General features: G+C 39.6%; 1 protein-coding gene across 1 annotated transcript in view; it reads left to right on the plus strand.

Annotated features, from left to right (window-relative positions):
• The first annotated feature begins 6834 nt into the window (after positions 1–6834).
• The window catches only part of C1QTNF7 (C1q and TNF related 7), a 146509-nt gene continuing 139202 nt past the window's right edge, over positions 6835–14141 (plus strand). The window contains exons 1-2 of the mRNA XM_072620301.1: positions 6835–6924; positions 7114–7263. The gene's annotated coding sequence lies outside the window, so the exon portion shown is untranslated. The remainder of the gene's footprint in view (positions 6925–7113; positions 7264–14141) is intronic.

Below are 14141 nucleotides of genomic sequence, written 5' to 3' on the forward strand. Positions count from 1 at the left end.
GGAGGAAGGTTGTGTTCTTTTCTCTTTAGAATTCTTCTTCTAAGTTTCCTTCTCTAGCAGCAAGAAATTTCAGGGTTACAGTATCCATTCTTCTGCCAGAGAAGGGAAATTTCCTGTAAATTCCTGGGCAATTCTTGCTTCTAGAATCTAGGACAAATAGGATTTCCTGGACAGAATCTGCCCCAGAATTTGCCTCTCCAAGTCTGAGTCCCGAAATTCAATCTTCTATTGAGAGAAATAGAGTTTCTGGCCAGAGCAAAGAAGATGATACATATGGTCCCCAAACCTGGAAGAGTTGCAGACAGACAATCAAAGCCAAACCATGTAGGCAAAAAGAAATGTGGACTTTGGACTTCTCTGTTACCAAGAGTGATTTGAATGGAGTCAGTCTAATGGGAAGGATTAGGGAAATTTCCTGTCTTCCAGACCCAAGAATATTTACCTTCAAAGAGAGCCCATACCCTCAAAGTTGTACCTCTTGGACTCTCTTCTTTTCTCCCTCAATATTCTTTCAATTGAAGATCTCATCAATTCCCAAGAATTCAACTATCATCTCTTTGCAGATGATTCTCAGAGCTATTTCTCCAACACTTACCTTTCTCTTGGCTTTCAGTCTACTTCTGTTTGTCTATTGGACATCTTGAATTAGATGTCTTGTAAATGTCTTAACTGCATTATCTTCCCCCTTCAATCCTTCCCTACTCCTAACTTCTCTCTTACTATAATTACTATACCATTACTACACCATTCCAATCACTCAGGTTCTTGACCAGGGCATCATCCTTGACTCCACCTTCTCATTCCCTGTATCCAATCAGATGCCAAATCCAGTCATTTCTACCTGCATAAATCCCTCATATATGCCTCCTTCTCTCCTCTGACACAGCCAACAGACTGGAACAGACACTTATCACCCCGTACCTGAACTATTTCCATATCCTGCTGAACATTTTCCCTGGCTCAAGTCTCTTCCTACTCCAATCCATCCTCCATTCAGCTGTCAAACGGACCTTCCTAAAATGCAAGTCTCATCATCATCATCATTATCATCATCATTACCATGACCATCATCACACACACACACACACACACACACACACACACACACACACACACACACACCCCTCCAATCAACTCCAGTGTCTCTCTATTGCTTCCAAGATCCCCTGTTTGGATTTTAAAGCCCTCTATAACCTGTTTCATTTCTACCTTTCTAGTTTGCTTATGTTTTACCCCCAAGCTTTCACATACTCGGTAATCCAGTGACACTGAACTCTTTACAAATCTGAACACTAGACACTCTTCTGTATAATTTTCACTGGCTGTCTCCCACACCTAGAACTATTTCCCTCTTTATCTCTGCCTTTTAGCTTCCCTGGTGTAGCAGTAAGAACACTGGCATAGCAGTAAGAACCCTGGCATACACAGGAGGGCCTGCTGTACAGGTTAATTACATTCACCAACAGAGGAAATACAAGCAGAGAAATAAAGACCAACAGAAAGGGCTTCTAACTGTCTGACCATAAGCAATACATATATCACAGATAAATAGACAGATACAACCGTCTGACTATTACATATATACATAGTTACCAGAGAAAGAAGCACCACCATCTGGGTCTTCAAACCCAGTGGGGGCTTCTTAACAGCTACCCAGAGTTTCATCTGTTGCACATGAACCTTCTTCCAAAGAGTGAACCCCAAAGCAAAACCTCACCTTTGAGTATACATATATTTTTCAAAACTGAAGGGCATGGTCCTCCTGACCCAGGGCCTCATTGAAATTTACAAAAGCTTCCCAGTGGACTTCAGGTGAGGCCTATTAATGGATGGAGAAGATCTTTAACTCTAATTAACATTACACCTGGACTCCTTCAAGGCTCATCTAAACCCCTATCTTCTATAAGATACCTTTCCCAGCTCTCCTCAAGGTTAATGCCTTCCCTCTTGGATTATTTCCAATTTGCCCTGTATATTTCTTGTTTTTCCATGTTGCCTCCCCCACTAGAGTATTATTTGCCTTTGTGTCCCAGGTGTTTAGAACCATGTCTAGCACATAGTAGATGTTTAATAGGAGTTTGCTAACTTACTGAAGGCTTACATAGGTTTCTTTGGGGGTAAAAGTGGAATTTACTGCGATTTTAGCTCCCTTCCCCAGTCCAGTAGCCCTGTCAGTTTCCTTTTTGAAGGGAGTCTAAGACATAGATGGTTGTTTTGAGTTTGGAGGGCTGCATTTATTCCTCTGGAAAGTGGGACTCATTGAAAAAAAATGATGTTGGGACCGTGGAACTTCCCTACTAGCAATCTCATGTTCATTCCTCTTCCAAAAAGAGCCACAATCCCAGCATAGCATAAGAGCTCAAAGACCTGCACACATCCCTGTGGAAAGAGATCCATATCAGAATGCTGGGAAGCCTTCCTCCCACCCCAGTGATTTCAAGTTTGTTTTCCTTCTAAGCAGAGTCCAGGTCCTATGAGACAGCTAGAGAGTTCAGTGGATATAGCATTGGGCCTGGAGACAAGAAGATCTGAGTTCAAATTTGACCTCAGACACTTACTAGCTTTGTGATCCTGGGCAAGTCATTTAACCTCTATTTGCTTTGATCTACTGGTGAAGGAATTGGAACATTCCAATATCTTTGCCTAGAAAACCCCATGGACAGTATGGTCCACAGAGACATGAAGATTTGGCCATGACTGAACAAACAATAACTATGATAAGCATAGAGTACTTTAGGATCTTTGAAAAGCAGGACTCATCAGAGCAGGAAGAGAGCTATTTTCATTGTTTATGGCCTAATTTGAGAGTTTTATTTATTTTCTGCCTTAGTTATAAGATCCTTCAGATCCTTCCCACTCCCTGCATTTTCTGTGGAGTAGAATTCAGACAGTCCTGTGCCTGATACATGTGTTACTATCTTGAGTACTGAAATGTGATCTGGTGGGCCCTTTGATTCACATATGTAGAAACCTAGACATTGCACTCAAATGTCTTCCAAAGCTCCCCAGAGAAATGGAAGAGACAAAATCTGTTCAAAAGAGTAATACTTTTGGCTTCTTCCAAGATTGGACCTGGTCCACATAAGCCTAGAACTTGGGGTGCTGATCTATGGGCTTCACCGTCATCTGAAAGCTAATTTTCTTGAACAGCAATACCCCTCTTTGAGAAACCACTGCACAACAGCTGTAACGTAGCTGTTAGATATATTATTATTCTCCATGCTCAAGGGTAATTGCAAGTTAGCTGTAATCACATATTGGTTATTTGCCATTAGTTGGGAAAACCTTTTGGATCCTAGAAACTGATAATGCTCCAAAACAGAACACTGAGATTTATTTTACTGAATTAATTCACTTTTTTTAGGTTAGATATTTCTTTCTCTGATTCAAACTAAAGTTCTTTTATAATTCTTTTCTGAAATTTGTCCATGTAGTCCCATCAAACCTAAATAGAACGTCTACCTACCTGGCTGTAGCCCTCTTTTTCTTTTATTATCTCAGGGATACCTATATAATATTTGAGTTATTGATTCTCTCATTTTCATTAGGCATATTCTTTTTGAGTCAAATATGTCCTTAGGAATGGTTTTTGTGAGATTTCACAAACAAATCATCTTTAGTTAGATGCTGTTTGAATGAGAGCCAAACAACCTCAGGTTAAAATCCCAGCTCTATCATTGGTAATAGCTGCAAGACTCAGTTTCCTTATCTGTAAAAAGATGGATTGGAAGAGGGGTTTAGTCTAGATAGCCTTTCAGTTTAAGAAGTTCCCTTTCAGTTTTAAATCTATGATACTATGACTGAGAAAGTGATACAAGGGTATATCAACTGGGCCTGTATATCCAACTTAAGTCAACCTTAAATCTATAGTTAAAGTAGCCATCTAGTTCATACCTTCATTTTACAGATATGAAACCTGAGATGCAGAAAGGCTGAGTAACTTGCTCAGGTCAGATAGAGAGTTAATGGGAAAGACAGGGATTTGAATATGTGTCAAGTGATTCCAATTTCAGTTCTCTTTCCACTGTCCTATACTGTCTCCCTTAGAGGGGCCATTAGAGATAATCTATTTCAATATTTTCATTTTAAAGATTTAAAAAAAAGAGTAAAGTTCCCCAGAATACCAAAAAGACCCAATGGTTGTGTGGTCTAGAGACTTTTCAGCACTGAAGCACTCAATTTGGAGCTTTAAGACTTCACTTTGCTATTCAGCTTTGCCACTGGGCAAATTGTCTATTGACTGAGACCAAAGTTTTGTCTTTGGATCACTAAGTGCTGATTAAATGTTTGTTGTGTTGAATTTAACTGTCATTGGGCAAATGTTTGTTAGGCTTCCACTATGTGCAAAGAGCTGTGTTAAATATTGAAGAACCAAAAATAAAATGGAGATAGTTCCTGCCTTCAAGGAGCTTATTATAGTCTACAGAGGAGACAACATAGTGACTCTGTGGCACAGGGAGAGAACGCTGGCTATGGAATCAGAAGACTTGGGTTCAGATTCTCTTCTGATACTATGTGTATGACCTGTGGCAACTCATTTAACTTCTCTGGGTCTCAGTTTCTTCATCTGTTAAAAGAGTAAGGTTTTTGTGATCCTCCTTAATCCTCATGCCTTCCCTGTGTTAATTCTCTTTAATTAATCTGTTACATAGCTTGTTTGGACATGCCTTGTTTGCACGTTGGGTCCACCAATGTGGATCCAACTTTGTATCCTCACTACTTAGCTCACTGTGTCTGGCATACTGTATGTGCTAAATAAATGTTATTGACTAGGTGAGTTGATCTCTAAGGTCTCTACTTGCTCTAGTAGGATCCTAATGATCCTAAAATAGTACAGACACATATAAGTAAATACAAAGTAAGTTCAGGGCAAGAATACAACGTCACGCTTCTCTACTTCCACATTAAGATTAGTAATGGTCCCACCATATTGTTATTTTCATTGTCCCTCATATATAGCACTTCATTCCCCATCTCTGTATCTTTTTATTAGCTGACCCCCATGCCCACAATTTTCTCCTTCCTCCCCTCTTGGAATCTTTGGTTTCCTTTAAAACTCAATTTAAGTATCATCTCCTTTCTGAAGACTTTCTTGATCCCTGCTCCCTCCCCCATTTCCTAGTGCCTTCCTCTCCAATGTTACCCTGTATCTGAGTTTTGTATAAATTTTAATATATGCCTATTTTCTACTCCATTAAAATGTCAACTCCTGAAAGGGACCGGTTATTTTGTTCTTGTTTCCCAAGTACAGCACTTGGCACATGGCAAATACTTAATAACGACTTGATTTATTGATAATAAAAATAGAATAATAGCTCACATTTTATGTTGACTTGAGGTTTAGAAAGCACTTTGGTGAAGGACTCTCATCTTTTAAAAGGGATGATAATATCTATTCTGCTTACTCCTATGAACAATGCAGAAAATAATGGGTACAAAGCTCTTTGCAACTATAATAGGCATCATAAATGTAAATTAGTATTATATGAATTGATTACTCAGAGAATTGACTTTAGTAATATTGACCTAAAACACAGTTATATAACTGACTTAGTCTTAAAGTACTTTGAGCTAGAAATATATTAACAGAACCCAACAAACAATGGTCTAAGCATGTTTGGAGATATTGAGAGAAAATGAGATTAGGGAAATGTTAGAAATTAAATAAGGAAAACAGGATTATATTGTACTGCAAAACTGATGCATTTCACATTTTAAATAAATATTTAATTTCATATTTGATATTTTTAGGATACGGGTTCTCAACCTGGGATCCCCCAAAAGGTCCATAGGTACATTTCAAGAAGTTCTTGAACTTGGGATATATATATATATATATATGTATCTATACATATAGATACATACATATATACATATATGATGTACATATATACATATAATATACATTTCATATTATATTTTCATACTCTATTATATATAAACCTATCTATACATAGTTGGCTTCCTTTGTAATACTATGTATTTTATTTTATGCCTTTAAAAACATTATTCTGAGAAGGATCCCAAAGATTTTACCAGATCACCTAAAGGGCCAATAGCTCTCTCAAAAAAAAAAAAAAGCCAAGAAATTCTGTTTTAGAGAGAAAAAAAATTACGAAAACACCTTTCAACTGAAATTAATTGTATTGAAACACTGCCACTGGAATTTTCTTATAGACTTCAACAAACATTGATTAAGTACTTCCCTTTCTTGGCACTGGAGATACAAAGACATAAATGAAAAATAATCTCTACCCTCAAGAAACTTCCATTGTAGGGAGGAGAGAGGAAAGAATAGAAGCTTTTGTGCAGATGAGCGAATCCCAACGATGTATTATAATGATGGACAACTTATACACATTTCCTGACTCACAGTTTGGGAAAAGCCTCTGTTTGGGGCCTATGCCCTGAGATTGAGGCTAATACAAACACAAAGGGGGTTTTCCTTCGCAGTCCAGAGACAGGGGCTTCCCAAGAAAAGAGACAAGCTCTTGAATAGGCTAGGCCTGGAATCATGACAAGAGACAGATACAGAGAGAATCTCAACTCTGCCCACAGACATGACCTTGAACTTTTTCCTTTGAGATTCATCCCACTGATCACCACCAGAAAAGAAAGCGTAATCTCGTTTAAAAAAATGATTCAATAAACAATGTGCTGATGCACCGTGCTGTAGGGACAGTCCCCAAACTGTTACTCCCACCTGTAAAAAAGTTTAATTCTCTCCCTTTTACCCCACAATGATGCATTGCCCTGTTGTCTTTAAAAGGCATCTTGAAGTGATACGACCAGCAGTGTAGGGGTAAAGCAGAGAATTGCAAAGTTTTGCATCCCTGGGACCCTTGACCCTGACTACTTCAGCCTGGGGTGAGGAGGAACAACCTCTCTCCTGCTCCTTCCTTCCTAAATAGGGCTCTTTGAAATGTGAGTTTTATGGGCAGGATCGCAGTTGCTTTAAATTATCGGAGTTGGCGAGTGCCTGAGAGAGAAGGAGTGGGAGGCTATTTCAATTGGGAAAGACAGTTGCAGAACTCAGCTCTACAAGAGCATGAGCTCCCTAGCTTCAAACGCCTTCCTGGGACTCTGACAAGGACTGCCTTTTCTCCTCCACAGCTTTTCGGTGACATTTCGAAGGGGCTTTGAGAAAACAAGCGTCTCTCTCTGGCATCCAGTGGTTGCGTTGACCAAATTCATGGGACAATCAGTACGAGGGAGTTTCATGTTCTTGTGGGCAGTTTGATGTGTCAGTTCCTTGGAGGGAAGGTAAGCTGGCATTTCCCCTGAGTGTGTTGAGGGGGTTGGGGGAGGGAGTGCAAGGAGCTTGTGGAGGGTGCTTTGGGAGTTGCTCTTGTTTCTGTATTCCTGATGTTTGCCCCAAATCAGGAGTGTTTAGTGGAGGAAGGGAAGGCAGCTGCTCCCAGAGCAATGGGATATTTTTCTAAAACTCTTATTCTTTTAAGAGAGTGTGGGAGCAAATGATGAATTGCTGCTGAAAAGTTTCAGCAGTTGGTGTTTTTTGGTTCCTGTGGTTTTTGGGGTGTGAAGGGATCTTTGGGAAATAGTTTTGGATTTAGGAAAAATGATTGCCTCCTTTCGAAACAGTTCTCGAAACCCCAACCTGAGTTGGCCAGAATATGTGTGGCTCTGCTAATGGGTTTGTTTACTGCCTAATCGTCTTTCTCTCTCTCTCTCTTTCACTCTCCATGCCTTCCTGCTTCCTGACCTCCGATTTCTCTTCTCTCCATCCACCAACAAAAACTTCCCTATTCCTGATTTTTGGTATCATTCTGAAAATTCGCCTTAGTTTTGTTTCCATGGCACCTGGTCAGCTAGTTTTAGAGACTATTCTAAGACTACTAAGTAAATAAAATATTGGACTTTTCCTTAGGTTTTGGAAACCAAATAGGAGGACACTATATGTGTGAATATTCCCCACAAAAAAGGGAAAAAATTGTATTGGCATCTCTTAAGTGTAGTCTCAATCCATTTTCAGGGTGACTGTGTAGGGTGATCTGGCAGCCTCTTTTGCATAAATTAGGAACAAAAGCTATTCAGAGCATTTCTTTGTTTTGTTTTTTTTTTCTCATTAGGCCCATTGTAGGAAAAGGTCCCTGCTCATGGAGAAATTTAGACCAGAAAGCCCATTAGTAGCTCTGTGACTGCTGCAGCTTCCTTAGCAAAGTCTTCAGTTACAAGTCTTCTGCTCGGGCCCAGCTGGATATCTAGGTGCCCAGAACGAGATACTTCCCTTGTCTATGGATTCTATGGGCAGATGCAGCTCATACTAAATTCTTCATGCATAGGCAGTTGGGTTCTTTCAGGCTGAGCTTTGAGGAGTCTGTGGATAATTTTCAGCTGGAGATGTCTGTGACATTCTTAGCTGCTCCATCTACCACCCCTTGGCAATAGGCCCACTTGGGCAGAGAAATGGTCTTTGGGGGAAACCAACAACAAACTAACATGCCCTGATCAGCAGAAGAGGTTTGGGAGGGGCCTACTTGGGGGATGAGAACTCTGAATGACCAGAATATCTACCTGTTTCACTGTCATAGACAATTAAAATTATTCTTTCTGTCTTATAGCCTATGGGAATAATTTAAATTAGGACTTTTTTGAATCTTGGGTCTATAGTCTGAACTTGAACCTTGGGCCTATAAGCAGGGGTGGAGAATCTGCAGCCTTGAGTCTACATGTGGTCCTCTAGGTCCTCAAGTGTGGTCCTTTGATTGAATCCAAACTTCACAGAACAAATCCCTTTAATAAAAGGATTTATTCTGTAAAACTTGCACTGAGTCAAAAGAGTGCACCCCAGGACCTAGAAGGCTACATGTGGCCTCGAGGCAATGGGCTCCCCACCCCTGGTCTAGAGTCTTCTGTCCCTTTGGAGAGTAGAAGCAGGGGCAAGACTTACTGGGAAGGCAGAAGGGACAGAGGCAGAATGGTAGCTCATTATAAGGAGGTATTATAGGATACCTTAAATTTTCTCTTCTTTTCCTTCTCCTTTCTCTTCAATCCTTTTTGTTAAACCAGCTCCAGAGAACACCAGGCAGTGAAAGATTAAACAGAGTTTATGACCGCCTTTTTGCATTGTTTCCCCTTTGAGAGTCATTGGGTCCAATTGGAGAAGCCCCCACCCTATCTTGAGGTGGAGGGGCCTTCCCCCCAGCACCACCCCCACCACCCCATGACATCATTCTTGACAGCCTGATTGCTAGAAACATCCAGTGAGCTTCATGGCGCCTGTGGCTACCCAGGGGATGGGTGGGGCTGAGAACTGCGCAGTGTGGCATTACGTGACCACTCCAGCTTTCAGACGGACTCCATCCATAGTCATAGGGGCCAATGGCGTTTCAGGAAGCCACACCACCCTCCTGGGCTCTTAATATACTTTGTGTGCTGCTACTCTTGTCTCTGCCATCTCATCAGAAACACTTGTCTTTGGGGGACATTTAGAACTAGAGAGATTTAAAATGAAAACTGGACAAAATACCAGGAAAGCCCAGGTCAGGCACATTCCTCTACTGTCAGGGGAGGGACCCGATGAGCTAATCGTTTTTTTCTCATCCCTCATTCCCAGCCTTAGGAGATTTACGCTCTCTCGTCTAGCTATAAGGTATAATCCTAGAGATGAAGCAGGTTACTGGTTAATAGCGTAGCTAAACCTCCTTCACTTTGTGGTCACAGTCCTGACATTCTAAGGTTGCAAGTCAGTTACAGTTTTCCAGACTCTACAATCTTGAAAACAGCCCTTTGGTCGCTAACTGGGATGTAAACATTAATTCTTTGGCCAGAAACCAAATCCCTGAGAAGCCAGAAAAAAGGAAAAGGGTTAAGTCAGGCGTATTCTCTAATCTCCACTGGACAATCTTTTAAAAATATCTCCATGTATCACAATTGGAGTAACCGAGACACTCAACTTAATATGCCTACAACGAGAGGCAGCCATGTTGTTGGTAATGGAAAGATCAATAACTTAAGAATTAGAGGACCTGAACTGAATTCTAGTTCAGCCCTTTGCAATCTGTGAAACCATATAATTTCTACAGGCTTCAGTTTTCTTCTGTCCAAAATGAGGAAGTTGGACAAGGTGGTCTATAATCAGTATCCTACATTTAAAGTTAGAAGGGACCTTTAAAGTCATGTAGTTGGAGAAAAAAATCATTAGAAAACTCTTTTCTCCTCTCTGCCTCTCTGTCTCAGTATGTATCTCCTTGACTTCCCTTTCTGACTAAGCTAGCGGTACAGTGCTGTGCATAAGTAGAAAGAGACTGCTTTTGAGTTCTGAGACTTTCTTTTTATGATCTACAGTTTCTGTATATGCATATGGCTAAGATCTTTATACTATCATCTGCGAATTCTGCCTTTTATATAGTCCTATCCATTTAAAGAAAAAGATGAAACTTAAGAAGTTCAACCATTTATAGTATATTGTACAGGGGGAGAGGAAGAAAATGCTATTTTTTCAAAAAGTATTTAATTGGCATATTTTGTTTCCCAGGTGGATGTTTTCCTTTTAAATTAATATACAGTGTATAAATTTAAATTGATGTAGTAAATGATAAATAAATATTAGGAGCACAAATTGAAGATTAAGACGATTGGTTTTTTTCCATAGTACCCATTTTCTTCTGATTTAGTGAAACTCGGCTTGTACATTTGACTGCCAAGTTCTCTCAGAGTAATGACACACCATATCATGAATTAAAACAAAGCAAAAGAAAACAAAGTCATCTAATCAAAGCCCATATGTGATGCATAAGGAAACCAGTACCAAAGAGTCTAAGTGATTCAGTCAAGGGGACTGATAGTACAGTATTGGCAGAATGCATGCTAGTTTTAATATTTTAAATTTAATATATGCTCTCTATGAATGTTTGGATGCTTACCACTCCAAGGAGAAAAAGAGGAGGGACCAAGAAACAAACAAAATCCAAAGCAAAAACAAGTCAGTTTTTACCTGGGATTTCTTTTGTTTGAGGGAAAAAACCTCCAGTAGGTAAATTTCTACAAATTTCTATTTAACAATGTACATGGTACTACATTGGTTACCATAGGGAACCAACTCTCACCCTCAAGGAGTTCATAATCTATTTGGAGGAGATTGAATGAAATACAAATAATTATTAATGCATATAAGAATATAATGAATAATATCAGAATGTAATAAGTACATTTGAGAAACTTAATATTAACATATAATAGTATAATAATAAAATCAGAATGTAATAAAGACATACAAACTAAGACTTAAGAGGATTAGGAGAAGGAAGGAATCCTGTTCAAATGAGGAGGAAGGTTAAGACTTCATCAAGAAGTGACATTTGAATTTAATCAAGTAGCAACTCAGTGGATAGCATTCCCAGTCAGAGCCTGGAGTTAGGAAGACCTGTGTTCAAGTGAGACCTCAGACGTTTAGTAGCTGTGTGATCCTGAACAAGTCACTTAACTTCTGTTTGCCTTAATCCACCAGAGAAGGATATAGAAAACCACTCCAGTATCTTTGCCAAGAAAACCCCACAGACAGTATGATGTCACAAAGAGTCTAACGCAACTAAACGTTACCAACAAGTATCCACGTAGGGGAGTTACATAAGATTGGAGAGATATTGGATAGGTAATACTGGAGAATGAAACATAGCTGAAAAGGAATGTGAGAACCAAACTAGAGGACTTTGCTAAGCTAAGGGTTTTTCTATTTTTATCTTGGAGAAAATAGAGAGTCACTGAATATTTTTAAGGAGTGGACATGATCAGAGTTGTGTTTTAGTAATGTCAATTTGTCAGCTATATGGAAAATGGGAAAGGAAAGAAATATATAGTGCCTACCATATGCCAAGTACTGTGAAGCACTTTTACAAATACGTTCTCTTTTGATCCTGTGCTATTATTATCTCCATTTTATAGTTGAGAAAACTGAGGCAAAGAGAAGTTAAGTGACTTGCCCAGGGTCACACAGCTATCAAATGTCTGAAGTCAAATTTGAACTCAGGTCTTCCTGGTCCTAGGCCCAGTTTTATCCACTGCGCCACTAGATGGATTAAAGAAAGATTTTAGGCAGGCAGTCCAATTTGGTGGCTATAGTCTGAGCCAGAGATGATGAGCACCTGAACAGAAGGGAGGAATGAGAAATGTGTCGTATAAATGGAGAGAAAAGAAAGGATGTAAGAAATGTGAGGACTGGATCAACAAGGCCCCCCATTATCTGGTCTCCATCTATCTTTCCAATCTTTTTGGTTGTTCAGTCACTTTTCAATCACATCTGACCCTTCATGACCCCACTTGGGGCTTTCTTGGCACAATGACTGGCATGGTTTGCCATTTCCTTCTCCAGCTCATTTTACAGATGAGGAAACTGAGACAAACAGTCTTGCCCAGGTTCACATAGCACGTAAGCATCTGACCCTGGATTTGAACTGATTCCAGGTCCATTGTTCTATCCACTGTGCCACCTCACTGCCACATTACCTCTTCTCATTTCAGTCGTTTTTCAGTAGTGTCCAACTCTTTGGGACCCAGTTTGAGCTAATTTACACCTTGCTTTCTTCAGAACCCAGTCCAAGCTTACCTTCTACAAGAGGACTTTCCTGATCCTTTCAGTGCTAGCATTCTTCCTCTTGGAAGTGCTTCACCTTAATTTACATGTAATTTATATTGTGCATCTGTTGCATTCCCCCAGTAGAACAAAAGCTACTTAAAGGCTTGTGTCTATTTCATTTTTGTTTTACACCAGCCCCCAGTACTGTACCTTGAATATAGTAGAATTTATCCATTTTTTCTATGGAATTAGAATGGATGGAACTAAATGTCGGTTTAAGGAGTTTGAAATGTATTTAGTAGGCAATGGAGAGTCAATGAAAGTTTCTGAGCAGGTAGTGACCTGGCAGTATCAGGAAGACTTTTCTAGCAGTAGTATCATACACAGGTGGGAGGGCCACAAGCCATCAAAACCAGATTAAAGTGCAACTGGGACATCTTCAGTAATATAAATCAACATACAGTAAAACACAGGTAATGTTAATTTATGGTTTTCTAAGACAACACACAGTCCACAGTAACCTTTTTTTGGATCAGTTTCCCCATTTCTATTCTCAAGGATGGATCAGGGATAGGAGAAACTGGAGGCAGGAAAACTTTCTAGGAAACTATTGGTAGAACTGAAATCTAGATAAAAGGTATTCGAACTAAGGCTTATTCTGGCTGCAGTACACAAATCTGTACCAGTAACTGGAGACAACCACAATTGGTGTTCAGAGGAAAATCATGCAGGATTGAAAGGTTGTTTTCACTAGTGCAAGAAAACCAAGCCATCAGTTTTCAAAATATTTGGAGCAAAATATTTGGCCATGTTTAATTCCCAATAACCTAAAATTTTAATTAACCAAAATTCTCTATTCCTTAAGTGTTCTGGTGAATCATGGCTAATTTCTTAAGTATCATAATTAATCTAGGCTTTATAGTAGTGAAATATCACTCTTGCTTTGTTTCCTTAGCTACTTCCAGGAGCAGAGAATCTATTTGGGGCTAATAACTATTCAATTCATGGCTTAAGTCCCCATCTGGTGAATTACTCTATTTCATCCCAAACATACCACAGACACACAAATTCAAAAGAGAAACATTTAAGACAACACAATGGAAATTACAAAAAGGGGAACAAAATGCTAAAAATACTCTCTGTGCCCACACAGAAAGGGGCATAATCTCTTGTACCGCCAGAGAAATAGATAATCTAATCCTCCTTTAATCCCTTTGGCTTCCAGAGAAGCAGATCATAGCTACTTCAGAATTCACTCCCATTGGTGGAATTTTCCATTGCAGTGTTATGCCCCTAATGGAGTTCCTTTCCCAGACTGGAGGCTAGAGAAAACCAAACCCTATCCTCTCAACTGTGCTTCAATTCATACTTGAAATATTTCTTCACACCATCTTTGCTTATGGCCTCTCTCATACACACCTTGCTTACATAGCCTAATATCAACCATATTCTTTACACATTTACCCCTGGTTCTCAAGGACTTTGTGTTGTAGTAACCATTTCAAAGCCCAGACTGTATATGTAGAACCTGCCTTCCACATGTGAAATAAATCAAAGAAAACTCAAAGTTTTAGAATAGTACCATAATGAAACTTGTAACATACGG

Source organism: Notamacropus eugenii, chromosome 6 (genome assembly GCF_028372415.1).
Source record: "Notamacropus eugenii isolate mMacEug1 chromosome 6, mMacEug1.pri_v2, whole genome shotgun sequence".
Classification (NCBI taxonomy): domain Eukaryota; kingdom Metazoa; phylum Chordata; class Mammalia; order Diprotodontia; family Macropodidae; genus Notamacropus; species Notamacropus eugenii.